The sequence below is a fragment of the Oncorhynchus nerka genome, linkage group LG19 (genome assembly GCF_034236695.1).
Source record: "Oncorhynchus nerka isolate Pitt River linkage group LG19, Oner_Uvic_2.0, whole genome shotgun sequence".
NCBI classification, from domain to species: domain Eukaryota; kingdom Metazoa; phylum Chordata; class Actinopteri; order Salmoniformes; family Salmonidae; genus Oncorhynchus; species Oncorhynchus nerka.
Window position 1 is genome coordinate 30,902,913 of NC_088414.1, and position 19,803 is coordinate 30,922,715.

Genomic DNA, 19,803 nt, shown 5'->3' on the forward strand with positions numbered 1-19,803 from the left:
TTCTGCTCTGTTCTGTTCTGTTCTGTTCTGCTCTGCTCTGTTCTGCTCTGCTCTGCTCTTCTGTTCTGCCCTGCTCTGCTCTGCTCTGCTCGGCTCTGTTCTGCTCGGCTCTGTTCTGCTCTGCTCTGCTCTGCTCTGTTCTGTTCTGTTCTGTTCTGCTCTGTTCTGTTCTGCTCTGCTCTGTTCTGTTCTGCCCTGTTCTGTTCTGCTCTGCTCTGCTCTGTTCTGCCCTGTTCTGCTCTGCTCTGTTCTGCTCTGCTCTGCCCTGTTCTGCTCTGTTCAGCTCTGTTCTGTTCTGTTCTGTTCTGTTCTGTTCTGCTCTGCTCTGCTCTGTTCTGTTCTGTTCTGTTCTGCTCTGCTCTGCTCTGCTCTGCTCTGCTCTGCTCTGTTCTGCTCTGCTCTGCTCTGCTCTGCTCTGCTCTGTTCTGTTCTGTTCTGATGCTTTATGGCAGTGGTCACCAACCATTTCTAAGTCAAGATCACTTTCTGAGTCAAAATGCATGCCAAGATCTACCTCAGATTTTTTATTAACATGACTTAAAAAATGTAAGCCGATGCAACATTAACCAATTAAAAACAGAACTGTAGCAATGAGGATTGTGCAGTAAACTATAGGACCAGTACATTATCACTGCATACGGGCTTTGCTTGAATTCTCCTGCCAGTGTTGTTTTTCTCAGACCGTTTTGAAATTATATTTAAAAACATGTAGGTATATGGTCACACTGGTAATAGATCATTTGTTGTATTACTTGTGAAGCACAGCTGAGTGAGCAATATAATTAGCTTCTTTTTTTCTGGACTGATGGCCTGCATCTGATGGTCAGTCTGAGGGTAGGTAGGGATCAGCAGTGAGGCTGCCTCTCACCCAACTCACCGTCCCTCGTCTCTCCCTAAAGGGGACACAGTCTTCCAGCTGATGGCGAAACTTAAGTCGCACCCATTCATTTTGTTTCTCCTATGACCAGTGAAATATTAACTGATATTAAAGAAGACACGAGCTGCTAATAATAACAACACAAGCTTATCACAACACTTTGATGTGCTCATTCATTACAGCTGCAGTGCTGGTTGTACTCATTCATTACAGCTGCAGTGCTGGTTGTACTCATTCATTACAGCTGCAGTGCTGGTTGTACTCATTCATTACAGCTGCAGTGCTGGTTTTACTCATTCATTACAGCTGCAGTGCTGGTTGTACTCATTCATTACAGCTGCAGTGCTGGTTGTACTCATTCATTACAGCTGCAGTGCTGGTTGTACTCATTCATTACAGCTGCAGTGCTGGTTGTACTCATTCATTACAGCTGCAGTGCTGGTTGTACTCATTCATTACAGCTGCAGTGCTGGTTTTACTCATTCATTACAGCTGCAGTGCTGGTTGTACTCATTCATTACAGCTGCAGTGCTGGTTGTACTCATTCATTACAGCTGCAGTGCTGGTTGTACTCATTCATTACAGCTGCAGTGCTGGTTGTACTCATTCATTACAGCTGCAGTGCTGGTTGTACTCATTCATTACAGCTGCAGTGCTGGTTGTACTCATTCATTACAGCTGCAGTGCTGGTTTTACTGCATTCATTACAGCTGCAGTGCTGGTTGTACTCATTCATTACAGCTGCAGTGCTGGTTGTACAGCTCATTCATTACAGCTGCAGTGCTGGTTGTCCTCATTCATTACAGCTGCAGTGCTGGTTTTACTCATTCATTACAGCTGCAGTGCTGGTTGTACTCATTCATTACAGCTGCAGTGCTGGTTTTACTCATTCATTACAGCTGCAGTGCTGGTTTTACTCATTCATTACAGCTGCAGTGCTGGTTGTACTCATTCATTACAGCTGCAGTGCTGGTTGTACTCATTCATCTAGTGCAGCTGCAGTGCTGGTTGTACTCATTCATTACATCTGCAGTGCTGGTTGTACTCATTCATTACAGCTGCAGTGCTGGTTGTACTCATTCATTACAGCTGCAGTGCTGGTTTTACTCATTCATTACAGCTGCAGTGCTGGTTGTACTCATTCATTACAGCTGCAGTACTCATTCATTGCTGTGCTGGTTTTACTCATTCATTACAGCTGCAGTGCTGGTTTTACTCATTCATTACAGCTGCAGTGCTGGTTGTACTCATTCATTACAGCTGCAGTGCTGGTACTCATTTTTACTCATTCATTACAGCTGCAGTGCTGGTTTTACTCATTCATTACAGCTGCAGTGCTGGTTTTACTCATTCATTACAGCTGCAGTGCTGGTTTTACTCATTCATTACAGCTGCAGTGCTGGTTTTACTCATTCATTACAGCTGCAGTGCTGGTTGTACTCATTCATTACAGCTGCAGTGCTGGTTGTACTCATTCATTACAGCTGCAGTGCTGGTTGTACTCATTCATTACAGCTGCGGTGCTGGTTGTAGTGTGAGTGGTGGTAGGGAGAACACGCATTATGGCTTATAAAAGTGTTGAGTCTCTCTCTCTCTTTGCGGTAGGTAGCCTAGTGGTTAGAGCATTGGACTAGTAACCGAAAGGTTGCAAGATCAAATCCCAGAGCTGACAAGGTAAAAATCTGTCGTTCTGCCCCTGAACAAGGCAGTTAACCCACTGTTCCTAGGCCGTAATTGTAAATAAGAATTTGTTCTGAACTGACTTGCCTGGTTAAGTATATATATTTTTTAATTCGTGGTTTTAAACGTTTAGAAATCTCACAATACAAACTTTGCTGTGCGTTCAAGGCTTCTTTTTACAGTCTATGGCGCAAGGAAACTGTGCAGACACAGTGATCTGAGCTATCTGATTGGCCAGTGGAAGGCCTCTAAGTGCAATTGATTTTCTCTCTGGGCTGCTGAAGGGCTGCTAGGGCTGCTGAATCAAGTGCACCTACCGCCAACAGCACTAGGGCTGCTGAATCAAGTGCACCTACCGCCAACAGCACTAGGGCTGCTGAATCAAGTGCACCTACCGCCAACAGCACTAGGGCTGCTGAATCAAGTGCACCTACCTCCAACAGCACTAGGGCTGCTGAATCAAGTGCACCTACCGCCAACAGCACTAGGGCTGCTGAATCAAGTGCACCTACCGCCAACAGCACTAGGGCTGCTGAATCAAGTGCACCTACCGCCAACAGCACTAGGGCTGCTGAATCAAGTGCACCTACCGCCAACAGCACTAGGGCTGCTGAATCAAGTGCACCTACCGCCAACAGCACTAGGGCTGCTGAATCAAGTGCACCTACCACCAACAGCACTAGGGCTGCTGAATCAAGTGCACCTACTGCCAACAGCGTGAAATACATTTGAAAAAACTAGGAAAGGAAGGCTTTATCATTTTTTACAGAAATGTTTGGTGATCAGATAGGAATGCCTTGGAGACCACTGTCTTGATGACCACTACTTTATGGGTAGGATGGCCTCAGGAAGCACTGCAGTGGTTTGGCATGGTGACAGGAGGTGGCCCTGCAAGCCTCCTCCGTTATGGAGATGACAGCACCAGCGTCATAGAGCTTTGGCTTGGAGTCCTTAAGAATGTCTTAAATGAGCTCTTGGTGACGACAGTGCATTGACACTGAGGTCAGCCCTTAAAGACCTGTCTATGATAGGACATTACGACAGGCTGTCCTCGCCAATCCTTTACTGTGTTTTAGTTTTATCACCACTCTGATCCCAATCACCCCTTCTCATGCATGATTTCATTGAACGCTTTTGCCCAATCCTACTCCCCCTATCCACTGCACATTAGCCTACTATTCTCGCTGCACTATGCTATCAATCTGCCCCTCTCCCTCCCTTCTCTGACCCTTTTTGCACTAACTTTTTTGTCTCATCACATACGCTGCTGCTACTGTTTACTGTCTATCACTTAACTCCTAGTTATATGTACATATCTACCTGAATAACTCGTACCCCTGCACATGGACTCTGTACTGATACCCTGTGTATAAAGCCACATAATCATTACTCATTATGTATTTATTATTACTTCTATTACATGTTTTACTTTCAATTATTTCTCTGTTTTCTTTCTCTCTGCATTGTTGGGAAGGGCCTGTAAGTAAGCATTTCACTGTTAGTCTACACCTGTTGTTTACGAAGCATGTGACACATAAACATTTATTTGATACTCAGCATCCTCCCTCTCATCCATCTCCACACTCTCTCCCTCTCATCCAACTCCTCCCTCCCTCCCTCTCATCCATCTCCACACTCTCTCCCTCTCATCCAACTCCTCCCTCCTTCTCTCCCTCTCCTCTAACTCCTCCCTCTCATCCAACTCCTCCCTCTCTCCCTTCCTCTCATCCATCTCCTCCCTCCCCCTCTCCTCCTCCTCTAACTCCCCTCTCCCTAACTCCTCTCCCTCTCCCTCTCATCCATCTCCTCCCTCCCTCTCTCCCTCCCTCTCATCCATCTCCTCCCTCCCCTCTCTCCATCTCCTCTAACTCCTCCCTCTCTCCTTCTCATCCAACTCCTCCCTCTCTCCCTCTCATCCAACTCCTCCCTCTCTCCTCTCATCCATCTCCTCCCTCCCTATCTCTCATCCATCTCCTCCCTCCCTCTCATCCATCTCCTCTAACTCCCCCCTCTCATCTAACTCCTCCCTCCCTCTCTCACTCTCATCCAACTCCTCCCTCTCTCCCTATCATCCAACTCCTCCCTCTCTCCCTCCCTCTCTCCCTCTCCTCTAACTCCTCCCTCCACATACTGTATACTATGAGAGTCTGATGACCTCCCTCATATTTACTGCCATGTTTTGGTTACAGTCAACTAACCCAGTCATTTTTTATGCAGGAATTCAATTACCATTTTCCTCTAACGTATTCCCCATGTCCCTGCATCGCTCCTTCTCCCTTCCTCTCTCTTCCTCTTGCTCCCTCTCTCTCTCTCTCTCTCTCTGCATTCATCTCTGTATCTGACTGGTATCTTCATTTTCTTTGTCTTCCTTACTTTTCTTTAATAAATGTTTAAAGATGTCCCTGCAGCTCCAATGTAATTACTGTGCAAGAGAAGCGTAAGTCTACTGGGAAGGGGAGCGGAGAGCAGAGGAAGAGAAAGACGATGCAAGCTAGAAGAAGAGAAAATCGTCAGCATTAGATAGAAGAGAGGGAGGGAGGGAGTGAGAGTAGAGTGGGCCCTGAGACAAAATTAGGTAAGGGTAGTGCAGGGGGAGAGAACTTATTTACTAAAATGAGGTTGTCAGCTCTGCATGTCCTTACATAACTCGTGTGTGTGTGTGTGCGCATGCTCGTGACTGAGTGATAGAGAGAATGATAGAGGGAGATCATAAAAGAGAAGATGGTGACAATGTCAAGAGACTTTCTCCACTTCCTCCAAGTTTGAGCAGTTTGCCACCAAGGAGCAACGTAATTGGCTGACTCTTGCCGCTAGAGACACAGCAATAGGATGATTGCCAGACCCAGACATTGCACAGTGTTTCCCACTGCATCTCTCACTCAGGCACCCCTCCCTCTCTCTTTCTCTTTGGGGATCTCTCCATCTCTCTCTTAGTGTTCCATCGCTGTCTGTGTTGCTGTCCATGGTGCTGACTTCATTGGTTGCAGCAGAGTGGGGTGGAGAGCTGGTGAAGAGGAGAGGAGGAATGGACACAGAGAGAGAGAGATAGGGGGGTACAGCGAGGGGAAGAGAAACAAACAGAATATTGAATTAAACATTAAATATGTGTTCTCTGTTCCCAGCGCTGCTCTAGTGAAGTGGCATCCCTGTAGAGTCGGGTCCTATTGGGAAAGCCTGGAGCAGTGGAGCACTGTTAAGTACAGCTCAGACAGACTGACTGACAGACTGACAGGTAGACAGACCGAGAGACTAGGGCTGCCTGGTGGCAGAAAGAAAATGTTGCCTGCCAGAGAGGAATAGCTCATTGGAATACTGCGTGTCGGCAGCATGTGGCCAACACAGTAATGACTGCGCAGCTGATTGGCATTGGAAGTGCAACCTACTGTGCTGCATTGGTAGAACACTGTGTAAACTGCTAGGCTGATACAGTGGGTTGCTGCTATGTTGTTTAATTGATGAGTGGTGCAGAGAATATAGTTTGAACTGACTACAGGGATATGAAATATGTATAACCAAGCACATATTGCAGTGTGTTTAACATTAGATTAAAATGTCAATTTAGGGGTGTTTATTACTGCTTGTTCCAAAGCTTAGTCACCACTCCCTCTTCAAACATAAACACAACTCTACCCTCTTTAAACACAAACAAACACCACTAACACCATCAACACCCCTCCCCTGCCATCATAATTGCCATCAAACTTCCCCTTTTCCTTCCCCTGGGGTGGGAGGGGGCACAGCAGCCGCAGCAGCATAAACTGCATCTCAGTGAGCACAGTACAGGGTGGGGGGCATGGGATATTCACTCAGAGAGAGAGAGACTACAGCGGGCTGTTCTAAAACAGAGGATGGAGCTCGAATGGAGAGAACGGTCGCGCTCCTCAGAATATAGAATAACGGAACACATTTTGGATATGCAGGGACTCATGTGTTTAGAGCTTGTTTTCCCAAATTAGATGCAACCATATTCAGTGTGACTTGAATGGAAAAGAAGTATCCCTGTCCTAGGCTATTCGTAGGCTGTGCTATTTATTTTTGGTCCATATTTCAATTGACAGCTGTTCCAAATAGCACTATTTTTGATATTTGAGATGTAGGCTAATTATTAAACAGGCAGGTAGGCTACAATTCCACTCAAGCTTCCGTCTTCCTCAAACGAACGACTCCACACTTGGATTACACAGCAGAGGGAGGAAGGAACGCTGTCGACAGAGTCCAAACTCTACTCAGCCAAGTTATTTTGGTTCCCAGACCGTGATTTCGGCACCCCCGGATTTAAAAAAACATCTGGTTTGGAATGTAAAGCCATCCGCGTTCCTAGCCCAATGCTTGATATCAGCGGTATTGTTGAGATTTTTGGCTTTCGATTGTTTTGCATGAGTTGAATGTTCATGTTTAGTAGGCCTATGGGGTTATTTTAAAAAGCATATTTAACTTATATTGAGATATTCCCCGGCTATACGGATACTCCTAATAATGTAGGAGTGTGGCAGAGACTGCCTTGATATCATCTTTGATATCATAAGTGTTTATGCATTTGTCATATTTTTTGGAGAGGAAACGCCCCTTCAGCGCATCCCCTCTCTTTCTCTCTGCCACCCACTCACCCGGCTCGTCCATTGAAGGTGAACGGTGTTTGTTAGGTTCCACACGGCGGCTCAGTGCTCAGCACTCAGGCAGGATGTTCATCTCGGTGTGGTATGCCAAAAAAATGGGTCGGCGATTCATCGACAACGTCCGGAAAGCCAAGAAGCATCCGCACCATATAATGGTAGGCACCAAGTGAACATAGCGGTTGACTGACTCCTCTGATGACAGTCAGATCCAGCTATGTCATATTGCTATGTGGTGTGGTTTCTGTGGTTAAATGGTGTGTGAAATTGTGTGAAAATTATCAAAATGGAAAATTGAGATTTGTGAACATTACTAGGGAAATATATTGGCTTTTTTGTCATGTTTAACATAGACATCCATTTACATCTTTGCTGCACCTTGAGTGAAGGTGTATTCTGAAGAATCATACATAAACTGCTTTATGTACTCATAAGACTTAGTTTGGTCCATGTCTGGTCTGACACTTGGAGTCTGGCTCTCATCTAAAGCATTTTTTGTAACCAGTTTCATTAGGGTTTTCAACTCTCTGCCCAGAATGTGAAAAGATAAGGAGAAATAAGAGGCGGAATTTGTTGAGTGAGACTTTTGTCAACTCCGTGAACTCATGGGACTAATCGCATGGATGGTTTCTCTTATGGTGACAGGAATGTCGTTTAACTCATGGGACTAATAGCATGGATGGTTTCTCTTATGGTGACAGGAATGTCGTTTAACTCATGGGACTAATAGCATGGATGGTTTCTCTTATGGTGACAGGAATGTCGTTTAACTCATGGGACTAATAGCATGGATGGTTTCTCTTATGGTGACAGGAATGTCGTTTAACTCATGGGACTAATAGCATGGATGGTTTCTCTTATGGTGACAGGAATGTCGTTTAACTCATGGGACTAATAGCATGGATGGTTTCTCTTATGGTGACAGGAATGTCGTTTAACTCATGGGACTAATAGCATGGATGGTTTCTCTTATGGTGACAGGAATGTCGATTTTCTTAATACATTTGCTAATATCGGCACTCGCCAACATGAAGCTTGGATTTCCGGAATGAGGATATTTGTTGCCACACATTTGGTTCCTGAGAAATATGTGTGAATCACAGACCCTGTGTCCCAATCATGTGAACATGACCTCCTTTGTAGCTCCTCTGTCTACACTGTCAGTGTATGCTGGTATTTCAGGGAGTATATAGTCTCTATAGTTCTCACCATCCTCTGAGTCCCTCGCTGCCAAAGGTGCTTTAACAAAGTACTGAGTAAAGGGTCTGAATACTTTTTTGATTTGAATCCATTTGCAAAAATGTCTAAAACCAGTTTTTTGCTTTGTTATAATGCGGTGTTGTGTGTAGATTGATGAGGGGAAAAGGATTTAATCAACTTTAGAATAAGGCTGTAATTGAACAAAGTGTGGAAAAGGTGAAGGGGTCAGAATACTTTCCCAATACAGTTGCAGTTCTCAATATCCTCTGAGTCCCTTCTATGTGATGCTACGCATGTGTCATTTACCGTTTCAGTGTGCAATAATGTGTAGCTGGCCCTTATCTCTTCCTCTCTCTCAAACACACACACACACACACACACACACACACACACACACACACACACACAGCCATTTACACACCGTATTTCTTTTCTGTGGAAGTGCATAAGGGGCTTTCATAAATAACGGTGTGTGAATGATGTCCCGTCAAAATGAACCCCTGTAACATCCCCATTGCACGCACGCACACACACACACACACACACACACACACACGCGCAAACATGCACACACCTGTGTGGATCTGCTGCCATTCCCTCCCTTCCCCCCACATCTATCTCACCCTCTCTCATCCCCCCACCTTCCTCTCCTCCTGTCCTTCTTTGGGCAGAGCTGTGCTGCCCTCAGGTCAGGGCCAGTCTGGAGTGTACTTGCCTCTTCTGTTCCTGTCTCTACTGCTATTGTTCGTTCTCTCTCTCTCTCTCTCTCTCTCTCTTTCTCTCTCTCTCTCTCTCTCGTTCTCTTTCTTTCGCTCTCGTTCTCGCTCTCTCTCTCTCAGCATCTGTTTACCCTGATTTTTCCCCTTAAACAGAGTACACATTTAGACACAGCAACTACAGAAATAGAAACCTCTCTAGTTGCCTGACTGACTGCATAATCAGTGCTGTTCTGGAAGATTATAACACTCCAATGGAAACATCTGACTGTTGATACTCATGTGTCTATATTGCAATATGAATGCTATTCCATATGAAGCACTGAAAATAATTGACGGTTGTGATTGATGTTGGGAGAGATAGTGAGGGTTTGTGTAAGTGGGTTTGTGTAAGTGAGTAAGTGGGTGTGTGTAGGTTTGTGTAATTGAGTGAGTGGGTTTCTGTAGGTGAGAGAGAAGGTTTGAGTGGGTTTGTGTAGGTGAGAAGGTTTGTGCGTGTTTGTGTGGGTAAGTGGAGCATGTTGGCATAGCTTTTAGGTTAATTGTGATTAATTTTGTCTTGACTGACTGAATCCATTAGATAAGTTGCGTTCTGTTTGCTTGATAAATCGTTGAGGGTATTGGAGCACATTCTTATGACACTGCTTAGCTGTTGGCTTATGTAGAGCCACATTGCTTATACCACAGCTACAACATACAGCTAGTTAATGAAACCTCTAGCAGAGACCAGAGGTATTACCCGAGTTAGCCTGTTAGATCATTATCATTTGAAGTGATACCTTTTAATTTTCTTCTAAAATCTCTCTGTAGTCTTATCCACTGACATAACAGCATTGTCCCCTAATTTAGTTCAAAAGAGCTTTTTCCCACTGCTGGGTTGGGGTTGTGCATTAACAACATACAGTTGAAGTAGAAAGTTACAAACACTTAGGTTGGAGTCATTAAAACTTGTTTTCCAACCACTCCACAAATGTATTGTTAACAAACTATAGTTTGTCGGTTAGGACATGTACTTTGTGCATGACACAAGTCATTTTTCCAACAATTGTTTACAGACAAACTATTTCACTTATAATTCACTGGATCACAATTCCAGTGGGTCAGAAGTTTACATACACTAAGTTGACTGTGCCTTTAAACAGCTTGGAACATTCCCGAAAATGATGTCATGGCTTTAGAGGCTTCTGATAGGCTAATTGACATCATTTGAGTCAATTGGAGATGTACCTGTGGATGTATTTCAAGGCCTACCTTCAAACTCAGTGCCTCTTTGCTTGAGATAATGGGAAAATCAAAAGAAATCAGCCAAAACTTCTACAAGACTGGTAGACTTCCACAAGACTGGTTCATCCTTTGGTGCAATTTCCAAATGCCTGAAGGTACCATGTTCATCTGTACAAACAATAGTACGCAAGTATAAACACCATGGGACCACGCAGCCGTCATACCACTCAGAAAGGAGACTTGTCTCCTAGAGATGAACATACTTTGGTTCGAAAAGTGCAAATCAATCCCAGAACAACAGCAAAGGACCTTGTGAAGATGCTGGAGGAAACAGGTACAAACTTATCTATATCCACAGTGAAACAAGTCATATATCGACATAACCTGAAAGGCCGCTCAGCAAGGGAGAAGCCACTGCTCCAAAACCGCCATAAAAAGCCAGACTACGGTTTGTAACTGCACATGGGGACAAAGATGGTACTTTTTGGAGAGATGTCCTCTGGTCTAATGAAACAAAAATAGAACTGTTTGGCCAAAATGACCATCGTTATGTTTGGAGGAAAAGGGGGAGGCTTGCAAGCCAAAGAACACCATCCCAACCGTGAAGCAGCTGGGGTGGCAGCATCATGTTGTGGGGGAGCTTTGCTGCAGGAGGGACTGGTGCACTTCACAAAATAGATGGCATCATGAGGGAGTAAAATGATGTGGATATATTGAAGAAACATCTGAAGACATCAGACAGGAAGTTAATAAAGCTTGGTCGCAAATGGGTCTTCCAAATGGACAATGACCCCAAGCATACTTCCAAAGTTGTGGCAAAATGGCTTAAGGACAACAAAGTCAAGGTATTGGAGGGGACATCACAATGCCCTGACCTCAATCCTATAGAGAATGTGTGGGCAGAACTGAAGAAGCGTGTGCGAACAAGGAGGCTAATAAACCTGACTCAGTTACACCAGCTCTGTCAGGAGGAATGGGCCAACTTATTGTGGGAAGCTTGTGGAAGGCTACCTGAAGTGTTTGACCCAAGTTCAACAATTTAAAGGCAATGCTACCAAATACTAATTGAGTGTATGTAAACTTCTGCCACACTGGGAATGTGATGAAAGAAATAAAAGCTGAAATAAATGGTTCTCTCTTACTATTATTCTGACATTTCACATTCTTAAAATAAAGTGGTGATCCTAACTGACCTAAGACGGAATTTTCGCTACGATTAAATGTCAGGAATTGTGGAAAAACTGAGTTAAAATGTATTTTTATAAGGTGTATGTAAACTTCTGACTTCAACTGTATTTTTAGGGTTTTAGAAGGGAGCATTCTAGTCTCCCCTGCAAGTATAGACATGCTCTCTAGTGCATCCTGATCCTCAAGTGAGTGATGATCAATCTGTGGAGAGACAGAGCAGAAATAAAAGGAATGTTTTGTTTAAAGGGTAGCAGCCGTCGATCACTTTCTTATTGAAAGCTCCGTTGATTCTACCTTTCCTCCAAGCTCTCTCTCACTCTCTCTCCTCTGCTGTCTCTCTCCCTCTCCCTCTCTCTGTCTCTTTTTCATTCTCTCCACTGTTCCCCTTGCTGTCTCTCTCTCTCTGCTCCCCTGTTGAGGCCTGGTAAAAGCCTGCTGGTCAGCATATTTAGGCTAGCTGTGTATTCATATTTCAGCACTCTCTGACGCCTGGCTCTAATTTGATGTTAAAACGTTTCAACTCTAGGGAGGTAGTGAGCATGTGGGGTTATTTTTAGCTGTTTGCCGGTGAACTACCTTTAACCTTTGCCTCTGCAGCAGACTGATTGACGTAACACTGTCTTTCACATCATCACCTAAACCTGCACACTGACTCCACACTTCCTCCTCCTACTCTATAGCAGGTGTATACGTCAACAATACACAGAGCAAAATGTAGCCTTGCAAACACACACATCCGCTCAATCAGATATACAAATGAACAAACACATATTCACTCAATCGCTCTGTTTATCTCTCTCAAACTCTCTTTCTCTCTAAATCTCTTTTTCTCTCTTTTTTCTCTCTATCTCACTTTTCTCTCTCTGGTTCTGTCTTTCTGTTTCTCTTTCTCTGTCTATCTCTCTTCTCTCTTCTTTGTAATGGCTCCAGGGTATTGTGAGTCTAGAAATCAAGCAATCACATCCCACTCCTCCTCCAACCCCTTATCTGTCCTCTCAGTCGTCTCTGTGGGGCGAGGCTCTCCTTCATCTGTCAGGGCTCCCAGTCTCGGTGTGTTTGTGGTTTGCCTTCACCCCTTGTCCTCCCTTGTCCCTTCACCCCTTGTCCTCTGGTGATTACTGCTTCTTGTTTAGACCCTGTCAGCCTACAGAGTGCTGGACAGTGGAGTGTGCTGGACAGTGGAGTGTGCTGGACAGTGGAGTGTGCTGGACAGTGGAGTGTGCTGGACAGTGGAATGTGCTGGATTGGATCTCAGCATGCTCTCCTATGGGGAAAGACAGGAAGTGAAACGTTCGACTGTTAGAGAACAGTGGTTCAGGGTTGGGGATAAAGCTTGGGTTTAAATGACTGCTTAAGTAAGATGTTCATTTAAGAATTAGTGTCAGGATCAGTATTCTGGGCTGTGAGCTTTTGATTCAGAGGTTCCAGTTCGTGGCTAAAGGTCAAGATTCAGGAGTTTGATATTGGACAAGGGATGACAGGGTATATCAGGAGTTTGATATTGGACAAGGGATGACAGGTTATATCAGGAGTTTGATATTGGACAAGGGATGACAGGTTATATCAGGAGTTTGATATTGGACAAGGGATGACAGGGTATATCAGGAGTTTGATATTGGACAAGGGATGACAGGGTATATCAGGAGTTTGATATTGGACAAGGGATGACAGGTTATATCAGGAGTTTGATATTGGACAAGGGATGACAGGTTATATCAGGAGTTTGATATTGGACAGGGTATATCAGGAGTTTGATATTGGACAAGGGATGACAGGTTATATCAGGAGTTTGATATTGGACAAGGGATGACAGGACTGGGAGGTCCGTGGGGCGACGCACAATTGGCCTAGGGGGAGGCTTAGGGAGGGGTTGGCCGGTAGGGATAATCCTTGTCTCATCGCGCACCAGTGACTCCTGTGGCGGGCCGGGCGCAGTGCGCGCTAACCAGGTCGCCAGGTGCACAGTGTTTCCTCCGACACATTGGTGCGGCTGGCTTCCGGGTTGGATGCGCACTGTGTTAAGAAGCATTGCGGCTTGGTTGGGTTGTGTATCGGAGGACGCATGACTTTCAACCTTCGTCTCTCCCGAGCCCGTACGGGAGTTGTAGCGATGAGACAAGATAGTAGCTACTAAAACAATTGGATACCACGAAATTGGGGAGAAATTTTTTGTTTTTTAAATCATTAAAAAAAAGTGAAGGTTTGGGGGCGGCCTGGAAAAGAAAGACGATGGGAGAGTAGGTGGAGTAATTCTGTAAGGGTTTTCCTGTGGTGAAGGAGAAGCGGACCAAAATGCAGCGTGGTGGTTATTCATGTTCTTTAATCAAGGAACTAGACATGAAATAACTAGCAAAACAATAAATGTGCGAAAACCTAAACAGTCCTATCTGGTGCAAACACAGAGACAGGAACAATCACCCACAAATACACAGTGAAACCCAGGCTACCTAAGTATGATTCTCAATCAGAGACAACTAATGACACCTGCCTCTGATTGAGAACCATACTAGGCCGAAACATAGAAATACCCAAATCATAGAAAAACAAACATAGACTGCCCACCCCAACTCACGCCCTGACCATACTAAATAATGACAAAACAAAGGAAATAAAGGTCAGAACGTGACAAATTCCCTATATCCAGCCTCCCACTTCCTGACAAAGAACAGCTAGGGAGTCTCCTATCAAACCCTTGTAGGAGGACTGTGTGTATTAGGGGTTGTGTACTAACTGCACAAGGTATGTTCCTCAGCCTGGATATATAGGATACTTTTGACACGTCAGATAGTAGCTGGACGTGTTTGGCCCAGTTAAAGGCGTTAGCGGCTCTGTGCAGCCATACAGTAACAGAAGGTGACACAGACTCAAGGCAGGAGGAGAGATGTAGGCCGACCCTGGGATGAAATCCCTGCAGTAGGAATACAGATCCTTTTTGAGTTATAAAGTTAGTTTTTTAATCCGGCCCAGATGGTTTGATTAGCCTATAGAGTAACTTAGTACTGCATGTGAGTGGTCTTTAGCTTATAGTTTGTGTGGCCTGCAATTTACAGCTAGAATTATAAGTAATGCAGGTTTTGAGTGGTTTAGCAGCTTGGTTTTGAGGTTGTGAACCTGGAACAGAGATAAGGGAGAGGCTTTATAACACCTACACTCCAATATGTTCTCAATATATCTGACTTCTACGGGATATGAGCCTTACTGGTTATTGTCATTGCTGCCCTTCTCTCTCTCTCTCTCTCTCTCTCTCTCTCTCTCTCTATTTCTGTCCCTCTCTCTCTCTCGTCTCTGTCTCCTTCCTCTACCTCTTTCCTCTCTCTCCTCTCTCTCTCTCCTCTTTGTTTCCTCTCTCTCTCTCTCTCTCTCTCTCTCTCTCTCTCTGTTTCTGTCCCTCTCTCTCCTCTCTCTTCTCTCCTTCTTTCTCCTCTCTCTCTTTCCTCTCTCTCTCTCCTCTGTTTCCTCTCTCTCTCTCTCTCTCTCCTCTTTGTTTACTCTCTCTCTCTCTCTCTCTCTCTGTTTCTATCCCTCTCTCTCCTCTCCTCCTCTCTATCCTCTCTCTCTATCCTCTCTCTCTATCCTCTCTCTCTCTCCTCTGTCTCTCCTTTCTCTATCCTCTCTCCTGTCTCTCTCTATCCTCTCTCTCTATCTCTTCTTTCTCTCTCTCCTCTCTCTCCTCTCCCTATCCTCTCTCTCTCTCCTTTCTCTATCCTCTCTCTGTCTCTCTGTCTCTCTCTCCTCTCTCCTCTCTCTCCCTCCTCTCTCTCCTCTCTCTGTCTCCCCTCTCTCTCCTCTCTCTGTCTACTCTCTCTATCCTCTCTCTCTATCCCTCTCTCTCTCCTCTCTCCTCTCTTTGTCTCTTCTCTATGTCTCCTCTCTCTCCTCTCTCTTTCTCCTCTCTCTCCTCTCTCTGTCTCCTCTCTCTCCTCTCTCCGTCTCCTCTTTCTCCCTCTCTCTCTCTCTCTGTTCCTCTCTCTTTGTTTCCTTTCTCTCTCTTTCTTCTCTCTGTCGCCTCTCTCTCTTTCCTCTCTCTCTCTCCTCTCTCTTTCCAACAGCAATTAATTAAGAGCCTAACAAGCTGCATTAATGAGTCTGTTTGGGCGTATGGGAGGGAGGGGGAGGAGGGGGAAGGTGTAGGGGGCTGCAGAGATAAGTTAAACTTTTATGTTGGGACAGATGTTCGAGAGAGAGAGAGAAAACCGAATGAGTGTGGTACAGTAGCCAACAAGGAATTGAAATGGGGTTTCTGGCTTATGTCCAGGTGAAGATGACATCATCCCTCAGGCGTCCTCTGCTCCGTTAGTAAAACTGTGTGTCTCTATTTAATGCCTCATCACCATACAGATAGATGACCACGCACTAAATGGAGATGGAAGGAAGACTTCTACTCTAGACTAGAGATGTAGAGCAGCAGGTAGCCTAGCAGTTAAGAGTGTTGGACCAGTAACCGAAAGGTCGCTGGTCTGAATCCCCAAGCCAACTAGGTGAAAAATCTGTCAATGTGTTCTTGAGCAAGGCAATTACCCCTAATTGCTTGTGTAAGTCACTCTGGACAAGAGCATCTCCTAAATGGCGACAGTAAGATGACACAGATAATGAGCATATTTCTTGATCTGATCTCAAGTGCCTCTCTCCCTCTGTCTTTTCATGATTGCATTGCATATTCTCTGCATCATAGCATATTACTGTATCTCACCCCATAGTTACAGCATAGGAAGCAATAAGCCCTTCCAAGCAGTTCCTTCTAATAATGCTAATCCTAAAGGAATCCCATAGGAATATTTCTGGAAAGTACAGAGAACTGTACATGAAATGCCTGACAGTTTCAATGTACTGCCCAAATGGAGCTGTCAGTGTCAAGAGTTAAGAGCGGATTGATCCGATGATGCTTCAGATTATGTAATAGACGTAGTGGAAAGGATTTCTACTCCCCTGTTGTTTTTGCTATGATCTTCTATGCCATATAGCTAGAGCTTTAGGCCATCGGAATGAACATCCAGGTTACCATGGAGACAGGCTTTCCTCCGAGCCTCAGAGGCTCCAGTGGCTGATGCTACTTTATTCTGTAGCCATGGTAGCGGCGGTCAGTACAGGAGCGAGGGATGGAGTGGGCCAAACCTCCAGAGAATGAATACAAACTGTCTGTACAGCGAGAACATGTGACATTTCAGTAGATGCAGTATGTGCTGTAATAGCAGCATGGAGAAAGAGGAATGTTTGGATAGAGTCCGAATTTAAGGGATGGAGATGGAATTATCGAGATATGCGATATATCTGGGACTCATTGGAACAGTGTGATTGTCTGTGTCTGTGTATCTCTCTGTGGGCTGTCGGTTGTGTGAAGGTCGGCAGGCTGGTTTCATGCTGCTGTTGTTTGCTGCTCTGTAAGCACTCTGCCTCCCTCATGCTAATCAGGGAGGGACAAAATAACACACAGAGAGAGATGGCAGAGTATTCTCTAAGGAGTACAGCATGCTGCACCCCCTCTTCTGACATCAGATGGGGAGATGCAACAGTCATTATTTTGGAGAGAGAAGCAGTGAGGGGAGAGGGCTGAAAGGGATGAAGGGAGTTCAAAAGAGAGAAAGAGAGAGACAGAGATATAGAGAGATGGAAGTAAAATCCCCACCAGACAGAGTGTAGTCTCTGTCACTGTACAGGACGAGCCTAAACCATCCTAATGCCAATAGGCCTGGCATGTCATTGACTTGTTGTCTTGTCAATTATTGTGTTGTTGTATGTGTTGAACTGCTTTGCTTTATCTTGGCCAGGTCGCAGTTGTAAATGAGAACTTGTTCTCAACTGGCCTACCTGGTTAAATAAAGGTGAAATAAAAAATGTAAAATTACAAAATTAGCATCTCCCTGATTAATGACACCTAGTCTGCTGAAAATAGATGTCCTGCCCATTGGTCTCAGCTTTCAGATGGGCTCTGGTCTGCTCTGGTCTGGTCTGGTCTGCTCTGGTCTGGTCTGCTCTACTCTGCTCTGTTCTGGTCTGCTCTACTCTACTCTGGTCTGCTCTACTCTGGTCTGCTCTACTCTGGTCTGCTCTGGTCTGGTCTGCTCTACTCTGGTCTGCTCTACTCTGGTCTGCTCTGGTCTGCTCTGGTCTGCTCTGGCCTGCTCTGGCCTACTCTGGCCTACTCTGGCCTACTCTGGCCTACTCTACTCTGGCCTACTCTACTCTGGCCTACTCTACTCTGGCCTACTCTACTCTGGCCTACTCTACTCTGCTCTGGTCTGCTCTGCTCTGGTCTGGTCTGGTCTCTCTGGTCTGGTCTGCTCTGGTCTGCTCTGGTCTGGTCTGCTCTGCTCTGCTCACAGGTCATCAGTGACACAACATGCATCCGGAGGCTTTGTAGAACTCTGAGCGAGAGGAACCACACGGATTGCCTTGAAAGCTGGCATCTCTGTTAGATGTTGCCTCGATGTTGCCTTTCATGATGGTGTTATGAAATGACTACAAACCCTGAATGTATTCATAGAAGCATGTCACAGAATGTTGCCAATGTGACACTTTGCTAGATAACGTTGACTCATAGGAAAGAGATGCAATGTCAGGGCCTTGTGGCTGGGGTCTTGTGGCTGGGGTCTTGTGGCTGGGGCCTTGTGGCTGGGGCCTTGTGGCTGGGGCCTTGTGGCTGGGGCCTTGTGGCTGGGGTCTTGTGGCTGGGGTCTTGTGGCTGGGGTCTTGTTGCTGGGGCCTTGTGGCTGGGGCCTTGTGGCTGGGGCCTTGTGGCTGGGGCCTTGTGGCTGGGGCCTTGTGGCTGGGGTCTTGTGGCTGGGGCCTTGTGGCTGGGGCCTTGTGGCTGGGGCCTTGTGGCTGGGGGCCTTGTGGCTGGGGGCCTTGTGGCTGGGGTCTTGTGGCTGGGGGCCTTGTGGCTGGGGCCTTGTGGCTGTTGCCTTGTGGCTGGGGCCTTGTGGCTGTTGCCTTGTGGCTGTTGCCTTGTGGCTGTTGCCTTGTGGCTGGGGCCTTGTGGCTGGGGTCTTGTGGCTGGGGTCTTGTGGCTGGGGTCTTGTGGCTGGGGTCTTGTGGCTGGGGCCTTGTGGCTGGGGTCTTGTGGCTGGGGTCTTGTGGCTGGGATTTTGTGGCTGGGATTTTGTGGCTGGGATTTTGTGGCTGGAGTCTTGTGGCTAGGGTCTTGTGGCTGGGATTTTGTGGCTGGGGTCTTGTGGCTAGGGTGTGGAGCAGTCAGTGTGTGTCAGGCAGGACATGTCACATGGACTGTTTTTGGTGTTGTCATCATCATTGGGCTCTAAAATGGCCGTGGCTGTGACTGTAGGGCCTGCCTGCCTGCCTGCAGAGAGGCTCCACAGTCTGAGCAGGGCAGACTGATTCCATGCCTTCTTATCCTGAGGAATCACTCAAACACTATCCCACTGTACAGACAGAGGGTCGAGACAGAAAAATATTGTATATGCCACAAGGCCATGGCCCTAAATATTCTGTGTGTGTGTGCGTGTGCGTGTGTGTGTGCGCATGCGCATTGAGTGCGCGTGCAGTGAGTGCATGTGTGGGCTAACATTTTCTCTCCTCTCTCTCTCTCCCTTACCTTCACTCTCTCCCTCACTCTCTCTCTCCTCTCTCTCTTCCTCTCTCTCTCATCTCTCTCTCTCCCTTACCTTCTCTCTCTCGCTCCCTCCCTCTCTCCTCTCTCTCCCTTACCTTCTCTCTCTCGCTCCCTCCCTCTCTCCTCTCTCTCTCCCTCTCTCCTCTCTCTCTCCCTTACCTTCTCTCCTCTCTCTCTCCCTTACCTTCTCTCCTCTCTCTCTCCTTCTCTCTCTCCCCTCTCCCCTCTCTCTCTCCCCTCTCTCTCCCCCTCTCTCTCCCCCCTCTCTCTCCCTCTTTCTCTCTCCTCTCTCTCCCTCTTTCTCTCTCCCTCTCTCTTTCTCCCTCTCCCTCCCCTCTCTCTCTCTCTCTCTCTCCTCTTTCTCTCCCTCTCCTCTCCCCCTCTTTCTCTCTCTCTCTCTTCCTCTCTCTCTCCTCTCTCTCTCTCCCTTACCTTCTCTCTCTCGCTCCCTCCCTCTCTCCTCTCTCTCTCCCTTACCTCTCTCTCTCGCTCCCTCCCTCTCTCCTCTCTCTCTCCCTTACCTTCTCTCTCTCGCTCCATCCCTCTCTCCTCTCTCTCTCCCTTACCTTCTCTCTCTCTCTCTCCCTTACCTTCTCTCCCTCTCTCTCCCTTCTCTCCTCTCGCCCTCTCCCCCCTCTCTCTCCCCTCTCTCTCCCTCTTTCTCTCTCCCTCTCTCTCCCTCTTTCTCTCTCCCTCTCTCTCTCCCTCTCTCTCTCTCCCTCTCTCTCTCTCTCTCTC

General features: G+C 46.3%; 1 protein-coding gene across 1 annotated transcript in view; it reads left to right on the forward strand.

The window, feature by feature from the left end:
* LOC115125410 (disks large homolog 4-like) overlaps window positions 1-19,803 on the forward strand; it is a 76,629-nt gene that overhangs the window by 36,088 nt on the left and 20,738 nt on the right. The gene's annotated exons all lie outside the window — the stretch shown is intronic.